The sequence below is a fragment of the Chaetodon trifascialis genome, chromosome 19, assembly GCF_039877785.1.
Source record: "Chaetodon trifascialis isolate fChaTrf1 chromosome 19, fChaTrf1.hap1, whole genome shotgun sequence".
Taxonomy (NCBI): Eukaryota; Metazoa; Chordata; class Actinopteri; order Chaetodontiformes; family Chaetodontidae; genus Chaetodon; species Chaetodon trifascialis.
Window position 1 is genome coordinate 10,176,150 of NC_092074.1, and position 18,357 is coordinate 10,194,506.

Here is an 18,357-nt window from a genome sequence, read left to right on the forward strand (position 1 = left end):
ACATTTGGACCACTATCGCTACAGTTTTGTGTCTCTTCCCAATCTCTCCGTCGTTTCACCAGGCAAACTCAATGGGGATGCTCCATCAGAACCTATTCAGAGGCGTCACTGCATAATTCTGCGTAACACCAGCACCGTAAGAGGACACCCATACAGCATGTGCCTCATCAACTGCTGAGAGACACGCTCATAAAAGCAGCGCTAACTCCCAGAGATGAGCAGATGTAATATCTCCAATCGCGGCTAGGCTCAGATGATGTGAAGTCCATTTGGACGATTGAAGGCCCCCCTGGCTCCTGTCTGATAGAGCTTGCAGAGGAGATGGCCGTTGCATTTATTAACACTGATAAACCTCTTACCTGTACATCTCCATTGCCTTTACCTCTTAATAAGCTCAGTTCATCTGAATTCCATTTGGCCACAATCAGACATGGTGATTCCTCTCTCGCTCTCTCCCTCTCAAGGCTAAATTACGCCTCGTACATCATCATTTCCTTGAGCCTAAGCAGATGCTCCGAGCAGAATGAGGTTGGGAAGGGTGTATCGAATTAATCTAAATAATTGGTCTTAGCTTGTTTGAGCAGGCTCTCACACTGATCTCGGAGAGCGTAATGAAGTTGCGACCTCCCCAAAGATGAGGCTGGCCAGTCGGCCTCAGCTCATGTGTGCCATGTGTCGTAAGCATAATTAAGTAGTTACAACTGAGGTGAGGAGAGATGCAATGACAGCGTACCCCTGACCCCAGCACTCATAAATCATAAACTCCACATTGTCGCCCTAATCTTGATTATAAATAACACCCTCAGCTCCAGGGCTGCAGAACTCTTCATGTTTTACTAATAGAGGTATTTAACGGTATTCTATGTGCACTTATATGTATAATGTGCACACTTATCCTGATGACTTTGGGGATATGTGCGGAGAGGCATTAGCAGAAACTAAAGGAATGTATTTCTGTGCGGAAAACACAGCAGATAAAAGCCAAGACCGCTGTGAGGGAAAAACACAGAATGACGCTCAGCATACAGTTGTCATTTGAGCAAATTGTGGTTTTTTGTTAGTGTGAAGCTTAGAAAAGCTATTAGCAATGTATCTTGTATTTCCCATTTTTCATCAGGTGGCTCATTGTGGTGGTTTATTTTTCTGGATTCCTGGGTGGATATTGACAATAATTGTGGTTACTGTGTATATTGTCACTACTTATACTACACATTATTATACCAGCTATTCATATTAACAGATTTTGTATGTTTTTTGATCATGCTTATTAAATTTGTGCTTATTTCGATGCCAGGAGACCGCAAACAAATAGGATCATTTCATTGCAAATATTAAAAGTTTTTTGTTTACGCAACTGATTGAGCAGATTAAGCACCAGATTATGTTGAAAATCAAGGATTTTTCAAGGATCATATTCAAAATCCTTCATAAGATTCATAAGCTTGGAAATATAACGGTTAAAATTAAGCATTTTCCAAACTTTCAAGACTTTGTATGAAACCAGAACACATTTAAAAAAGCAAAACTTTTGTGTCCTATTTTAATCATTACTAATCTGTGACGTTGCATCCACGGCCGGCCCTCTGTTGTTTTCAGCTGCAACATTTTATAACGCAATCAGTCGTGTGATTGCTTGAAGTTTCACTTTGGCCGTAATTTTAATTGTCGCACTGAATAACTTTCCTCCTCTCCTATCGGTCTTGCGGTGTTCAATTCCAAGAGGAACCACAAGAAAGATTTTTGATTGCCTCCTTTGCCCTGTGGCTCTGTTGCTCTGTGCACACAGGAAGCTTTGTTCCATTCCCACTTTGACACACAACAGGTGCCATTTTTCTTTTAGCTTTGGTGAAAAAAACAAAGAAACCACATTATTCTTATTCTTCTTATAGTAGTAGTGGCAGTCAGTAGCAAAATAACAGCCACATTTGAAGATCATGTTTGTGCATGCAAAAAGATTGAACTAGCACTTGCTATAATATAGAGGTTTCATGCACAGAATGGTCATTTACATGTCGCTCATAAACCACAAGCTAATCTTCTTGTGCTTTAAAAATTAAACTAGCAACAGAGAAAACAAAATGAGCAGAAGCATCAGGCTTTACTTAACATTCTGTGCTATTTGGATAAAATGACACAACATGAACATTAGCTGGTCCCCTAACTAATGTGCAGCTAACTGTAAGTCCATGGCTGCAAGGTTTGCAAGTCCAAGTGGAACAAAAGCCTTCTCCTCAGGTAAATCTCTCCATGGGAGGATTTAATGCAGATTGTTTCAAGCAGGAAAACAAGACTGTCCCATTTGGTTCGGATCCATGTCAGAAATCAAACCACGGCCTCTGCGGAGGTTTTGTGTTGCTATTTTGCCCTGAAGCAGCTTTGATGAAGTGTATATAAAACAGTGATTGATATGGAAAGGCTGAAGCAGAGGGAGAGGTGAGGACTAACTCAGATGATCAAAGAGATGTGGAGTGGAGAGGGGAAATGGGCCCTACGTGGGATGCTTCCCTTTAAATTGCTTTTATAAATAAGACTTTGAAATTCCCAGATCCTTGTGTCATTGCCCCACAGTGATCCTCTCTGACATTTATGAATTAATAAAAAGACAGCAGAATGTCAGCCTATCTATTTGTAGGTTTGCCTAGATAGCATTTGTGTATATGCTGGACTTGTGTACTCGTTTCTCCAGTGGGAACATAAATACAATTTAAATGCACACACAAACATAAGCAAGCTCACCATGGGCAACACATATCCTCCCTCGGTTTTCTCTTTCTTATCGCTACATTCACACACATTCACATGTAATAGTAATGTACCATCAGCTAATCTAAATGAGGCCACTCCATACAGCAGACACATAATGGACACACTAAAAATGTCCTGTTTTGTTTCCTGCATTGTGAAGCTTGAGAGAGGCTATGGACAAATGGAAGGAGCTCTTGCTGTTCTTTGAGCAGGAGGATAGAAGCATGCTGAGTGTTACTGTGATTTGCTATGACAGCTATGCCCCTGTGCAACATTCATTTAAAGCAAAGTAAGCTTTGTCCATTTGTTTCTGTTAGTGTGTGTGTGGGGGTGGGTGCGTGCAGACTAGATGAACGCAGAAAAGTGTGCGTTTTCCAGCCAGGTGGAGTCACACAGTGTCTTCTTTAAATGACAGATGAGCTCGGAGACCATCTACATACATCATGTTTTGCTACACCGATCAGGAGAAAGAGTGGGAGCAGGACAGAGAAATCCCCAGAGCACAGGATTTTGGACTTAATAATTTCATGAGAGGCTGAACACTGTGAGAATTACAGCAGACAGGCAGAAGAGCCTGCTTATTTCCAGCACCAGTTGGGTGGTATTTTTGCTCCATCTCCCTGACTGCTTTCCCTGTTCAAATACATTGCTAGGTCATACACGCAAGCACTGTGCCGTTCCCTCCATTTTGTCCCATCTGTTTAACATGGCGCATCACTAACACAATCAGCAGATCTTGGCAGCGTGTGTGCCAGACACTGGTGGGACACAGAAGCCTGTGCTTTTACACCACATTTTATTTCTGTGTCAGAGGATTCATTTAGAAATTTTATGACTCCTGCTGGACCGGAATTAATCTCCAATCTGCATTTGTGTTACACACTCGCCAGACCTCTGGGGTCAGGTCTGTTTGCTGTTCTGGATTGAGTTTCACCAGATATTTGTAAATCTGATATGTGTATAAGTTCTTCATTGTAACATCTGTTTAGTTTCATAAGTAATCTGTGTCATCAGAAGGTCACTGTAGCATTACGAGCTGCTGAACAATATATAAAACCAAGCAATCCCTGCAAATGTGGCTCTAACTTTGTTCAATTCAAGGTTGCATGCATACATGGAGAAATATGTGTTCTATGCTTGAATGAATGGAAGAGTCTAATTACTGAACCAATGTGTTTCAGTCATTCAGGCTAACATTATTAGAAGCTGTTAGCTATGTAGCTGTTTCTCCTGGCAAATGTGGTCTGTTTCTGTGGTCTGCGTTTATATTTAAGACCATTTACTGCCCTGAAAATGTTTTTCTTTTGATTTATTGGTTCGTCTGTCTCTATTTCATTCTAATCTTTCTCAAATTTATATCTATTTTCCCACTCATTGCTTTGTAAGTGTTGTTCTGTGCCTTATACAAAGCACTTTACACCAGAATGACACCATGATCTGGAATATTTTTACACAATTTTGGGACTTCAGCTCTGTTTTGTTTGTGTGAGCGATCTGAATTCCTCAACCATCCTGCCTCGCATGGCCCAGGCCATGTCTGTGGCTCTGAGAACCATTTGTTATGCAGGTTCATGAGATCAAGTGGGTGTTTGCCATTCCCAAGCTCACTCCTTCACAGTGGTTGGCTGCCTGTCTCCCTGAGATACCACAGTGAGGAGAAAACAGCATGACACGGACCACGGTCATCTGCCTCACAGACAAGCAATGTACAGGGCCCGCCTCTCATATGTTGCTCTGATTTGCTCCAATGTTCGATTCATTTCCCGGCAAGATGGCCGGGCGGACGGCATTTTCTACAGCAGTATGGTTCTGCTGTCAGTCATGCAGCAGTTGCTTATGGTCTGCTGGAGATAAAAGAGACGCACACTGGAAAAGGGGGCTCACGCGAACACACGCGTGCTCATCGAGAGTCATAGCAGGCATGAGTGTGACCCCACAAATAGTGATGAGGTCATTACAACCGACGCAGGCAGAGCCGGAGCCTGGAGGCTGTGCGGCAGTAAAACAGAAGAGAGTACAGCATGTTCTTCAGAAAGGCCAAAGGTCAGGACGTGCTCGTCCCTATGCTTGTCCTCAGTGGAGCATACAGAGAACGGGGAGCCGGTGACATCACACAGGGCCACTCGCAGTGACTCACAGACACTAATTATGGCTTCAACCTCCTGCTCTCGCTCAGTTTGACTCCTCTCCACCTCACTGCTGACATTTCCACCTGTGACATTTTGACAAATTCTCTCAAATCTCTCGTTCTCTCTTGCTTGAACTTTTTCTCTCACCTTTCTCCGTGTGTCTCTCTTACTCTCTTGCACTCACACTTCCTGAATGCAACAATTAAATACAAAAGCAACACATATAGTTTCCATTTTAGCTCATGCCGTCCGTTCCTCTGCCTCGCCTCACTCCCTGGCTGCCTTTCCGTGGACCTTGCCCTCTTTTGAAACCACGTTTTTTAGCTCCTGTGAGAGCAGAGAAGCAATTGTGAACTGCAACTAGAGGAAATGGACTGAATGGGGATAACGCTCTGCCACTTGACTGGAAAAAAGGCAACATGTGCTGGACTAAATCAAGGCCTTCTCTGGTTGAGTCTGTTGATGTCCTGTTAAGGGATGATTCACCCCGTATCCCTTCCAAACAGGTGAATAGAGAGTGGCGGAGAGGTTACACAGTGAAAGGCAAGAAGCGGAGAATATGGCAAGCAAACTTTGTGAAAAAGAGGTTTATATATAGAGAGAGGAAGTACTGTAATAGCGGGGGTTTGGTCTGCAGCAGCAGTGGGTGAGTTTCTGTTTGCGCTCCCGGTTAGCTCTCAGCTGGCTGATATGAAGGAGCCTTGGCAGAGCAGTCAGCCAGCAGCCAGCACACCTGAGGAGTAAACATGACAGATGCTGATAGACCCTGACACAGCCTGATAAGCGCTCTCCCACAGTCCCCCAGTGCTGTCCACAGCAGTGCAGAAACCTTATCGTGCGGTGCACCATGCCAAGCCTGCCTTCCCTCACATCGACACCATCGCAGCCACCGTGCGACCACCCTGATGGGAGGGCGGCACCGAGTGATCTTCTCACAGGGTGTGACGTAGGCAGTGCATGCTCAACCTGGTGGGGCTGGAAATTATACTTGACTCCTGCGATTATTCATCTCATCTTGGTAACCAGCATATTTTATTAACTTCCTGAGGCTTGATTGAGCACCACTCCAAATCCAAGTGTAATGATGTAGAGCAGGCTATCATAGACAGAGAAAATGAGTGATGAGATGCCAACATTACCGCAGTTCTATGCAAATTGGCTAATAAAGATATCTCTCTGTAAAATGATGTGTGGGCTGAGAAATAATCAAATAAGACACATAGGCTGATCTGTAAAATATTTCTTTGCAAGGAGAGGTAGTGCATGCAGTCATTCATGGAAAGATGAAGTGGTGACAATATTAGACATAATGACTGCATGCACTTACAGAATAAATAGTGGTTAGTGCAGTGAAACCTAAGTACTAGAAGTGGATGGATTAGAAACCTCCAATCTAATGTATGTAAGTTATCTGTCTTATTTCAAGCCAAATCATGATGTTTTTCTCAAAACCTGACCAAGTAGTTTCGTTGCCTAAACCTAAGCACAGTTTCACAAAGTTAACCATGTGTTTATTATTGTTCTCAGTAAACTTTTATTTTGTAAGTTACTAACCAGATGTTGTATATTTGTTATTGCTAACTTCACCACAGAGCCTTGCATGTTGAAAAATGACATTAAAAGGGAACCCAGTGCCTTAAATAGGGGAAAAAGAGGTCCGTATGTGACGAGTTGGGAGTGAAGTGTGTTGCTTTAGACACTCTCCTGCCGTGCTCACTGCTAAGACTTGACCCAGTCTTGGATCACAAAATCCTCGGTGTCCATGATCTGCACAAAAACTAATCTCAATAAAGCATTTTCCATGTCTTTAAGTGTTGATTTGTCTCTTAACTTATGTATAGTCCTATACATTATACTTAAAAAGGCAAAAATAAGAGTAATTATTTATTCACTCAAGCCAAAATAAAGCCCTGTCATGTCGTCAATAACACATTCTAAAGGCACAATGTGTGCAATGTATTGCACTGCACAGATATCTACTGAAGTTAGTATGCCAGCCAGCTAGCTCAGGCCCATCTTGTCTCATAATGCCACTTTGTGACTCTAGTCCGATGGTATAGCACCCTGTGGTTTCACCTGGGAGATACATGAGAGTTTGCTATGTTTCACAAGACGTTTCTTCCTCGTCCCCGGAGTCCTTTTTCTGTAAATCATCTCAACATAAATCATCTCATCAACATTTAACCTGTCCTGAAACTGGTCTCCTTTGGTCTTGGAGTATGCATTCAGCCCAGATGCCTGCGGTGGAAATGCCAACACACTGCCCATGCTCGAATTCTCGGTCAGGACTGAGCTGACTCATTAATGGAAACTAATAACTACAGCCATAGATAGCTCGAGTAAAGAGTATAGTGAGCAGCAGTGAGCGGTTACTTACTTTGTTCGGAGCAGGTGGCCAATTCTTAGACACTGTACCTTTAACTCTTGGCACCACTCACTGGTGCTTGTTAAAATGCTTATAATTTCTACTGACCTGTCTCCATTGATCTCTCCATCTGTTTATACACACACACCTAATCAATTGTAACCTGGCTCTAACTGATCCCTATCAGTCTCAATTACGCCAATCAGAGTTTGGTCTGCTGATACCCTCTGGCTTCTAAATATGTGGACTCTGCATCATGTTAACTGGTATTGGATCCTCTGGTGGGTGGACAGGCTGGAATCAATAAAAGCAGAGAGGATCCCACTGCAGCAGCAGCAGCAGCACGCACACAGACCTGTGGCAGGTCATGCTGCCGCAGGCGAACAGACAGTGAATCTACTGGGAAAGACATCTCAGCAGCAAACAACAATGTACTATACTATCCTTTTCTGCGTGACTTCTTAATCCTGTACTTGTCATTGCTGTGGGCAATAAGCCATTTTGCTGTAACCAAGTGATTTAACCTCTCGAGATCCCTAAAGTCATGGAAAATATCTAAAGTTACTGTATAGTGAAAGGGACATGAAGTGGTTCCAGGGAATAAAAATGAACTGACAGTACAGTGCATTATGATGTAAAACAATACATAATGAAGGTTTACATAACCTCTCATCTGAAGCACTGTTCCTCACAAGAACATCACCATGTTTACATGCAGTCAAGTAACCCTTTCATAACCGGAATATTAGCAATAACTCGGTTGCACACGGCCATGTAAACGCCAATAACCCTTTTGAAAAACCGGAGTATGACCCCTGGGTTACTCCTTTTCTAACCGAATATTTGGTCATGTATACGCCTATCGGAATATCCCCAACGAACGGAACATTAATTTGTGTTCTGCGCATGTTCTGTTCGCAAGGATATTGGTCTTTTGAGTGCAGGTAGCATGGATCTGGATGCCACAGCTCCGGCTCCATTTCCTTTTTCTTCACGTTCTCGCCTTCCATTAATGAAGAAAGTGAGACAGAATAGTGTCAAGTACTGGTGGTGGGTCATTACCAGCCCCGGGCTGTTCATTATGCACCATGCTGCTGTTGTTGTTTGGACACAGGAAGAAGCTGAAATGCGCATTGCGTCATGACGTTCTCCGTGTGTCAACACGTTGTCTGTGCGACGCTGTTTTGATCGGGACATCCCAATTGAATAACCCTGTTTTCTCACACATATAAACAGGTTATTCCGAATGTTTCAGAAACCAGAATATTGACCATAACCTGAATATTGACTGCATATAAACATAGTGCATGTCAATACTACTGAAATTACAGCTTTGAAAGGCTTGGGAATTGTCTCTGTTCAGCTGACTGCTGGGAAGACAAAAGTCCACTTAGCATGGGGAGGCCATCACTTCAAAAAATAAAAAATAGTCATCAGCGAGTGTTGAAAGGTCGAAATGGCAGTTCATGCAGAGGCAGGACGAGGCAGTCGACATTCCAAGCCAAATGCTTGTTGATCTGCATTTTAAATGTAGCTTTGGGTGAGTCAGTCAAAAAACTGCTCAGCCACAGGACAAGGTGATCCACCTCATGAAAGTACTCCTCGTCCCGTGTGTCTGGGTCCTGAGAGGCAGCGGTTTGTTGTGGTTTTGTGACAGTGGTGCGGTTGGGCGACTACAAAAGTTAGATGACTCAAAAGCTGCATTAGGTCTGTTTGTCCAAAAAAAAAAAAAAAAACCCGCTCTTCACCATCCTCCATTTCACTCAAGAGGAAAATGGCCCTCTCTGCAATGATGGCATAAGGACTGTGTGTCATATTTAATGCCAGTCATTTTCTGACATGTTGGCCAGTACACAGAGATGTTGTGCGTAATAGCCGGAGGCGTAATGGTTATGGTAAGAGTGGGGTTAATAAAAAAATAAGAAGGGCTGGAGCTGGAGCGAGCAGGAAAGCCTGCTCTCTGTGCCTCCATGTGAGCTGCTGGGTTTTATACCGCTCTCCCATCCTCTCTGGCGGCATCATTCGCACATTCATCCTGGGAAAATAGAGCTGCATCTGTCACATTGTCACTCAGTGAATCGTCCTCCATCTGAATTACCTCCTTCAAATATTCAAAATGGGGAAAGAGAGGGGGGTGGGGGGGTTAGATGAAAAAGTCTCGCCTGCCCATTACTCCAAACCCAGCCGGTAGAGGTGTTGTCACAGAAACCAGCAGCCACTTTTAACAATCAAACATGCGTGACAGTTCATTTTCTCCCCTGGATTAGAAGTGCTGGCGCCAAAGTGTGAGCAGAGAGACAGCGAGGCCGAGCAGCAGCGAGAGTGTGACAATCGGATGGCGAAGACACAGGCTTTTCACAACTGGAGGCACAGTGGAAAGAATTAGCAACTACTAATAAGATCAGTGGGTGGCAGCTGCTCACTCGCCATCATGAACATCTGTTTCTCATATCAAACAGTTCAGGAATTTACAATTCAGAGGCAGCAATTCCGCAAGGACAAATGTTTACATGTTACTGCTGCGAAAAATGGAAACCGCACGTTGATGCGTGTCCTCCTGTCGTCTTCGCCTGCGATCAGCATCAACTGCATAGCGGGTGATGTCCCGCTTCTTTAATATGCACTCCAGTATAATGTTCATGCAAATCGTGTTAAATATTCACATCCACTCAGGCTGGCTCGGAGATTCATAAACGCAGGTAATGAAAAATGTTAGCGTGGGTCACATTCAGGCCAGGCGTTGTGAATTCAAAGGTTAACATCTAAACCAGTGTACAAAAGAGATTGACAGACATGGTTATGAGCAGATATTTCCATATTGCATAAAGGGTTATGGCTTTGTCTAGCCTATTGGAGGCATAAAGTCTGAATACACCCATATTCATACCTTCAGCTCGCTTAACATATAGTCTACCGCATATGTGCATGACTGTAATGGGGGATTACAGCAAGAGACCACCCAGTATAGTAAAGTATATGGTGTGATTGCCCAGCCATGACCTGTGTGAGAAATAAATTACAATGCTGACGGAACATCACATCCTCTTAGCCCGAGGACAGCTTAAAGACGAGGGTCCTCCGTGACACCATTTCTCTGCGGATTGTTAAATGCCACTATTTGATCTTTTCCATTTATGAGTAATATTTTCTCCCGCTGCCCCGAAGCACTGCGCTGTGCTAAGCTACATATGGCAGGCCAGTCAAACACTGAAACAGCCGCTGACCTCCAACCGTCGTATTGTGCTTGCTGTGAACCTCCAAAGCATTGTTGAACCTGCATTAACTCAAACTCATGACTAATGCCTTCCTTTGACCTCATTTTGTGTTTTTCAAATCAGGCTGAAAATTATGATTTCAGCGGCTGCCGGCGGCTTTCTCCTTCACCTTCCACCTATTCCTCAGACCAGGCTTGAAGGCAGACTCACAGCCTCTCTTCCTCTTCCTCTCACTCATTCCTTCGCCTCGCCACCAGCAGCACGTACATAAAGACAGTGGGAGATGTTGAATGCAGAGCAAAGATCAAGGCTATCTGTTAGAACATCTTCTGTGTTCTCCCTTTGATTTGTCTTTTTGTTTGGCGAAGGCTGCTCTCCCACTGCGCCTGCCCTACGCTTGCTTCTCTTTTCTGCTCCAGCTGTACTCCACCACTTCAAATGGCATGGCGTATTCAATTAGATGTGCCCTGAGCTGACAGCCTGATCGAGGCTGCATCTCTCTCTCTCTCTTTTTTTTTTTTCCACCGCGACTGGAGGAGTGCTCCTCCCCAGAGAGCAGCACAACACCTCCTGTCACCTCACCTTCCTGTGCTCCATGTCTTCTCATTCCTGCCACTGTCAGTTTCAGCTGTGGTGCAGTACTGCCCCCTCAGGTATGTTTGTGTATTGCAGCATCTTTTTCACTGGTGGAGGGCAAACTGTGAAATATTGACTGGTTTGTAGGAGTTGGTCTCAGACATGATCGTTAGTTGAAGGGAAGAGTAGAAAACTAGGATCTATGGCATGCATGTAAATCTGTTTTAATAAATGAGGATCAAATGCAGATCTTTAATTTGCAAGTTAATTTATGTATAGGACTCAATGCTGCATGTCCATGGCTTTGCAAGACGAGGTCCTCCACAGCTCTGCAGAGATGTCTGGTGGATTCCTCTGCATGCAAGGTGTACTTTATGAAATTTAGCATTGTGCCAACCAGTACAGTACCTGCTGCATACCAAAAAGCCTTTTGCAGGATACTTTTTTTCATTTGTCATATTTGGTAAACAACATTTCATTTCTGGCTCTGCACAAATTACTTCAGCTATGAAATCACACAGTGACTAAGAGGTGTAAGTGTAGATCATCTGCCAATCTTTTCAAACAGGTGAGGCGTTTCCTATTCTCCAGCCATCCAAAATGTAAGAGTCCTGCCTCTTAATATTCAGGTTGATATTGTTTATATAATTCAGCCTTTTGTGCTTCACAGGTGGGTAGTGTGTTCTCTTGGTGATAAACTCTGTAAAGTATGCAAACTGGAAAACTGTGATGCACACTGCCTGCCTAAGAAGTCTCTATCTTAGGTGCATTTAATTACCGTGTTGGAGTAAAGATATGTACATACATTAACACTGCAAGGCAAATGGTAAAAAGGTCAAATTGGTTTTGACTTTCCAACTGAATGGGTTCTGAATGCTTTGAGAACCCAGACTTTTGATAAAAATCTCAATCACCACCAGAAACTGTGACATGATATTTCACACTGTATTTCATGATTCGGTATCACAGCTGTGCCTGAACACATAAATAATGCCAAACGTATCAGTCTGCCACAGACACGTCAGAAGAATTCTGAAGTCTCGGACACCGTCAACCTATTCTCATTCCCAGGGTGGCAAATACCAATGCTTTGTCACAACCCTCTATCCACCCCACCTTCCGTCATTCATGGACTTTCTTCCTGTTTATACTACGTCACCTTGGTCTGAGAGTCTAATCTTGCCACAGATGGGATTACAGTGGAGTTAGTTCAAAGCCTGGTGCGTTTCCAAAGGGTACATTGTGCGTCTGTATGAGACCAGGCAGCAACTTTTCTCACAGTTAAAAATTAAAAGTGCCAAACACTGCAGTTCCTCGCTCCACCTCTTTGCCAATTTTTGGACAGATGTGGCCAAAATAGTGTCAGTGCTAACCTTGCTAACATGACTTTTTTTACATGTGTACACATAAACTAAATAATCCCAAACTCCCATGACACAGACCCCACGTCCAGCATCCCTGGTCTGACCTCTAGTTGCATGTCATAGCTTTTTTTTTAGGCTTCTCATGCTCTTCACAGTGCTTCAGTTATGTTTTTGTATTTTCATTTGGATAGAGATTTTTTTTTAAGCAATACACAGATTTTTTTTTTTTTTTTTAAATCAAACCCTGTTTTAAGTAATAACCCTGCACTTGTAGACTCGGCATAAGACTCTGTACCACATGACAACCAACATTCTGAGGATATTCATGGAGTTTTTTCCCGCCTGGTTGCAGAGCCTAAAGATGCTGATCATCGTTCTGCCACATTGCCATGAAATGTGCTGTGAATAGTTATGGTTTATGGTGACTCTAAGACCTTTTCTCCAGTCCCACTAGTGAGGTCAGTCTTTGTCATGTGATGTCAAGTGGATCTACTGTTCCTGCAAAGTCACACTAAAGTAATGAACCTCCTCTGAACTAGAAAACATGATTTTTCACACCAGCCAATCTGACTTGGAAGGCAGAGGTGTAACTAATAACACAAAATGCCCCAGCCATGCCAGTGAGCCAAAGTGCAGCAGGACCCTGGAAGAAGCTCACCTAAATGGAAAGCAGCCATCATTAGTGTTATTAATTACACCTATGCGATTCCTGCTGCGGCATGTCAGCCGAAATAAGTCAAAAGCGTTTCCTTTATGAGTCTTTCATACAACTGATAACATTTTATCCTTTTATGTAACGTTAACCCGAAGATTATACACATATTTATCTGTGGGGTGATATGAATAAAAAAAAAGTCTGTATCGTGTGAATTGCAGAAGCAAGTTCTCAGTTTCCATAATCCCCCCAGAAATCTATGGAGAAATTAATGTTTGCAAAAGTCATCTAAGCCTAAATTGAGGCTTTGCAGCAGGAGAATTCTCATTCTGTGGCCGTTTTGAGAATTAGGACCTGTTTGACTGGAACAACTGAGTCAACCAGGTGCTCCAAGCTGGACTGTAATAAAGCTCAGCGTAGCGCACAGCTCACTTCTCAAGGGAATACACTGAAACAGGGGAAATATCCTAGAAAACATTGCATTTCTGGTGAGGTTTGTGACTAGCTTTCTAGTAAAAATACATAGGTTATTATGAAATTTCTTAACCTCTCCAGCCACTGTTGCTAAAAGAAAGTAATGAACAAAACATCCACTAATTATCAATACTTAGAGCTGCCTCCAACATAGCCTCCTAGTCACTGCATAGTTTCTGAATTTCCTGCCTTTACTGTTGCTTCTTTTTTCAATTAATCTCTCTGTTTGTTCTCTCTCAGGCCGCTGCTGCCCCTTTTTTTTTGGATTTCCTTTTATTTGCCATCACTCAGCCAACACAGATCGCACTCAGTGGTGTTCTGCGTGTTTGCGCTCAGGCCTTTTGAGGAACCTTGCGGCGAGGAGTGCCTCTTGGTCTGACAACTGAAAGCAGGTAAGCCCAGTGGAATGTTTCCATGCCAACAGTGCGCCCTAACATCTTCAATTCACTTATTCTCCCTATAATCTAGGAGACGGATGGGAGGCCTCTGCGATGTGCCTGGCAGTCAGTCGCAGCGGCGCTGAGACTTTGGGCCCCAAGCCATCACACAAGCCTTCTCCTCTGATATGCTCGGACTAGTGTTTTATTCAGCTTTACTTTCGATGTCGAGCAGTGGTTATATCCACAAAGCGTACACACAGTAACATATTCATAAGGGAGCATGTACAAGCTTGACATGCACACATGGGTGCACATAGACAGGTTTTTGAGAAACACAAAGAGCTGATCTTTCCTCACATGCGCATCAGAATTGCAGGAACACACCAGCATCAAGTGTTGGTAGAGCTGCAGTGGCCTCATCCTGTCGTTGAGGAGGAATTAATAACACTGCTTGCAAGATGTCATTAAATGCTTTGAGTAAGATAGTCTCATCTGTATTTGAATAGTAGCAAATGTAGTGGAGTAGAGAGTAAAGTAGAAGCAAGCTACCTTAAATTTGTACTTAAATGTACTTACATTCCACCACTGAGTGTTTTACACTGCCTATCACCCCTCCATCTGCTCTTCTCTGAGTGTTTCATTTTCTCCTCTTGTCACCTCTTCCCTTCTTAAATTGTTACTGACTAGCAAAACAAACTGACAAGGAGGTAGAGAAGAAAATAAAATCTCCAGAGAATTACTGCGAACTGGTTAATTATCATTATATCAATAACTCATCAATACATTCATTCTGATAAAAACATTAAATACATTAATATTTACATTTTGAATAAGAGAGTTCATACTTCCTATTGCCGTCCACCTCCTCTCCTCTCCTCTCCTCTCCTCTCCTCTCCTCTCCTCTCCTCTCCTCTCCTCTCCTCTCCTCTCCTCTCTCTAAAACACAAATGGAAGACAATATAATTCATCACAGCATGAAATCTGATCTTAACATGAGATAATTCACACTTCCTGAAGTCTCTTCCTCCTTTTCTTGTTTCTCTTTTCTCCACTTTTCATCATGTCTCTTGTCCTCTTTGATTATTTCTTCTCATCTTTAAGGCAACTCTTATCACTTATGCAATAAATTCAATTCAAATAAATTCAACTCAGTTTAGTTCAATTAAATGATAAAAAAAAATCAAAACAGAATTCATATTATGTTGTGCTTCCTCGCATCCTCTCTCTTGTTCTCCCTCCGCCAACATGGATGATCTTCCAATCCCTTAACTGCACCTGTACAAGACGAGGAGAGAGGAGAGAAGAGGCTTCTGGAGGAGCTGACTCTCCCTGGTAGAGCACCACTAGTGGAGGAGATAGGGGGAAAGCTGGAGGAGGCTCTAAAGGAGGGAGGGAAGAGGCAAGAGGGAGGTCTTGAGTGGATAAAAACAACAAATACAGCACAGTGTCATTGCAGGAGGCCTTACATCAGTACATTATTCTCTTATTATCACTTCACACATCAAACTCATGAGCACACAGTGCTAACACTGATAAAGCCGAAGCGTACAGAATACAGTTTACACTAAAATTACAGAGCACAATTTCCACCAGACTTCATTCAACAATATGCCAATTTTAAGTTCTCTTATTGGCTGACAAACCGACATACCTCTTACAACACCGCTGTTAACCCTTAATCAATTGAAGGAAACAGCTCTGCTGCTCAGCTGAACGAGCCGAAGTTTTGTGTGAAATATTAAAACCGGAAATATTAACAAAAACAGCTCATTATGAACATATATTGTATGCTTGCATCACTTACAGCCTGCATGGCCAAGAAAATAAACAAACATGGAAACTTTTATTAATATTTCTCACCATGTGTGTTTGCTCAACAGTTTAAGATGATTTTGGGAGGCCGGTCAGTGTTAAACAAAACGAATTTTGTGTTTCCTTATTGAATCTTGCTCACAACAATCAATCATCAACACAATTTTATTAATTTACGCTGAAAATAATTGAAAATGTTGCCAACATTGGCAATTACATCAGTGAATTTTGAAAGTTCGGAAAGTCTAAACAGTGAAATAGGCAGAAAACATGGGTTTATAAAGTGCACAAAGCTCACATCTTCCACGATACAGTCCATTTGTCGATGACAGTGAGTCTCAAGTACAGGTCCAGGGTGATCACCCCCTGATGTCCCCATGTAAAAGAAAGAAAATTGCTGCAATTGAAAGCAGCTGGTGCCCTTTTTATTTTTGTCACCCCATCCCCTCAGACAGCCTGAATCCACCACTGCTTAGCACTGAGAACATAATGTTATTAATGTTATTACATGACCGGCACAAACCGGGACTACACGTCACCGTCAAACTTCTCTGACCACACGAAGACACTGAACAAGAGCTTTCCTGACAGGACTCAGGTCGAAACAGACTTTTCAACGTGTCCCATCAGTCGGTTGTTGTCTCGGCTGTGGTGTGCTGAGGAGGCGGCATAACAAGAGCATTAATGCGCTGCTGGAGAAAATGGAACTGAACTGAACATCAAAGACAACACCTTCCTGCTGCCTCTGTTGCGGACTGATGCAACATGCAGCACTTGTGTGCTCAGCTCCTTCTGTCCAACCAGCCCCGGCCTCTGCCAGCCTCGTGTTAGAGCACAGAGTCCTCACAAACTCTCCTTTATGCATATGAGTTAGTGCTTATATAACACATACATCCACATCCTGTCCACACAGACACCCCCATCCAACACATACTGTGCATCCAGCCAAGGATCCTGATGGGGTAATGATGCCCAGAGTCGATTCCTCGTGTATTGTGTCAGGTTTTAAGTACTGCATGCCTTATTTTTGCTTTTTTTTCCATCAGTGTGTGTTTCTTTGCATCTGACATTTGTTCATTTTGCACGCACACTGGATTTCCAGTGCCTCATTTGGCACACTGCTGTTCTTTTCCCCTTATCTTATCACTTTTATACAGGATGTTCTCGCGCTGAAACTGTAGGTTGTGCGTTCGTGTACCCTTCACTTTCCTGCAGTCTTATTTATTCTTTGCCACATTCCAATTTCCTCCCTGGGATCATTTAAGTTCCATCTAAATCCTGCTGTGCACAAAGAGATCTGTTATTTATGATAAACAGGACTTTGCCAAACATCATTTATTTGTTGCCTCGGATTAAGTCGGACCAAGCCCAAAACTCTCTGGCTGATAAATCATCAAAGTGCAAGATCTAAATATACACTGTGGATTCTACATGGATCAAAATGAATGTTTCAAGTGATTAAAAAATCAAAGTAACAGCATATCTACCTGGGTAAAAATGTTTCCAGGGCTCTTTCAGCCTTTCTGGAAAAGCCTTTTTCATCAACCTGCCTGCAATCTCACATTAGCCATACACTTAACCACATAAGATCTTGACTTAAGCTTCTCTCGTGGCTTCATGAAAAGGGGTAAAAATGGCTGGTTATCTGCATGTGATTAATGCTGGAGAATATCTGAATGCATAAATGGCCTTTCACAGTGCTACAGCTTTTTCATTGTCACTGGTTTTGAATCATGAATGTGAAGTGCTGCTGCCATCTAGTGCTTCACACTTAACCTTATGTTGTAAAGACAAGAAAAAAGAAAAAAAAAAAATCTGGCCAATGTCTACATATGGACCTGCACAGAATCCCAGCTGCCTAAGGGAGTACGTTGTATGTTGGGAGTGACAGATTTGAGAAAGGGCAAAACAAAATCTGTGTGTCCCAGGTTTGGTTGCCTATGTCAGTGGGCACTGAGCAATTAGGCACACTGCAGGGGACCTATCACATGTCGTTCATTTTGAACATGACCAATATATCAGCGTGTTACCAGTTCTTTGATCTGTGTGTGTGTGTGTGTGTGTGTGTGTGTGTGTGTGTGTGTGTGTGTGTGTGTGTGTGTGTGTGTGTGTGTGTGTGTGTGTGTGGATGCATGCTGACTTGGAAATTAATCAGCTGCTCTTTGCTGCAGTGCCATTTATTATTCTATGCAGCTGCAGGGGTACATTGTACTACTGTACCTCTCTCAAGTGGCCCTGCAAACATATTTAAGGACTGTCAGCAAAGCCATGACGCCCTCCATCACAAAATGAGGCCTCAAAGTTTAGACATCCAAGCGGCCTGTTTTATTTGAGGGTTCGTGTTGTATCGAATCAGAACAGCTTTTCTGTCTCTTATACTCACTCCTCTCCATCGATTGTGTGCACTGGTCTCCACTGGTACCACCTCTTCCCTTGGTGTTGTCAGATTATGCAGATGCTTACACATTAACTTTAGTGCAAATCAAAGCTTTGTAAAAGTGATGCTCTGCAACAGGTCTGCAATGAATATCTTCCCTAAAATAAGATTTTTTGTTGACACTGCAATTACTTTTATTGCTCACAGGCATTTAAAGACTGCGCTGCTGTGCTGGACTGGCAGGTGTCTCTAACACTTTGTACAC

General features: G+C 43.0%; 1 protein-coding gene across 1 annotated transcript in view; it reads right to left on the minus strand.

The window, feature by feature from the left end:
- rps29 (ribosomal protein S29) overlaps positions 1 to 18,357 on the minus strand; it is an 86,062-nt gene that overhangs the window by 65,930 nt on the left and 1,775 nt on the right. The gene's annotated exons all lie outside the window — the stretch shown is intronic.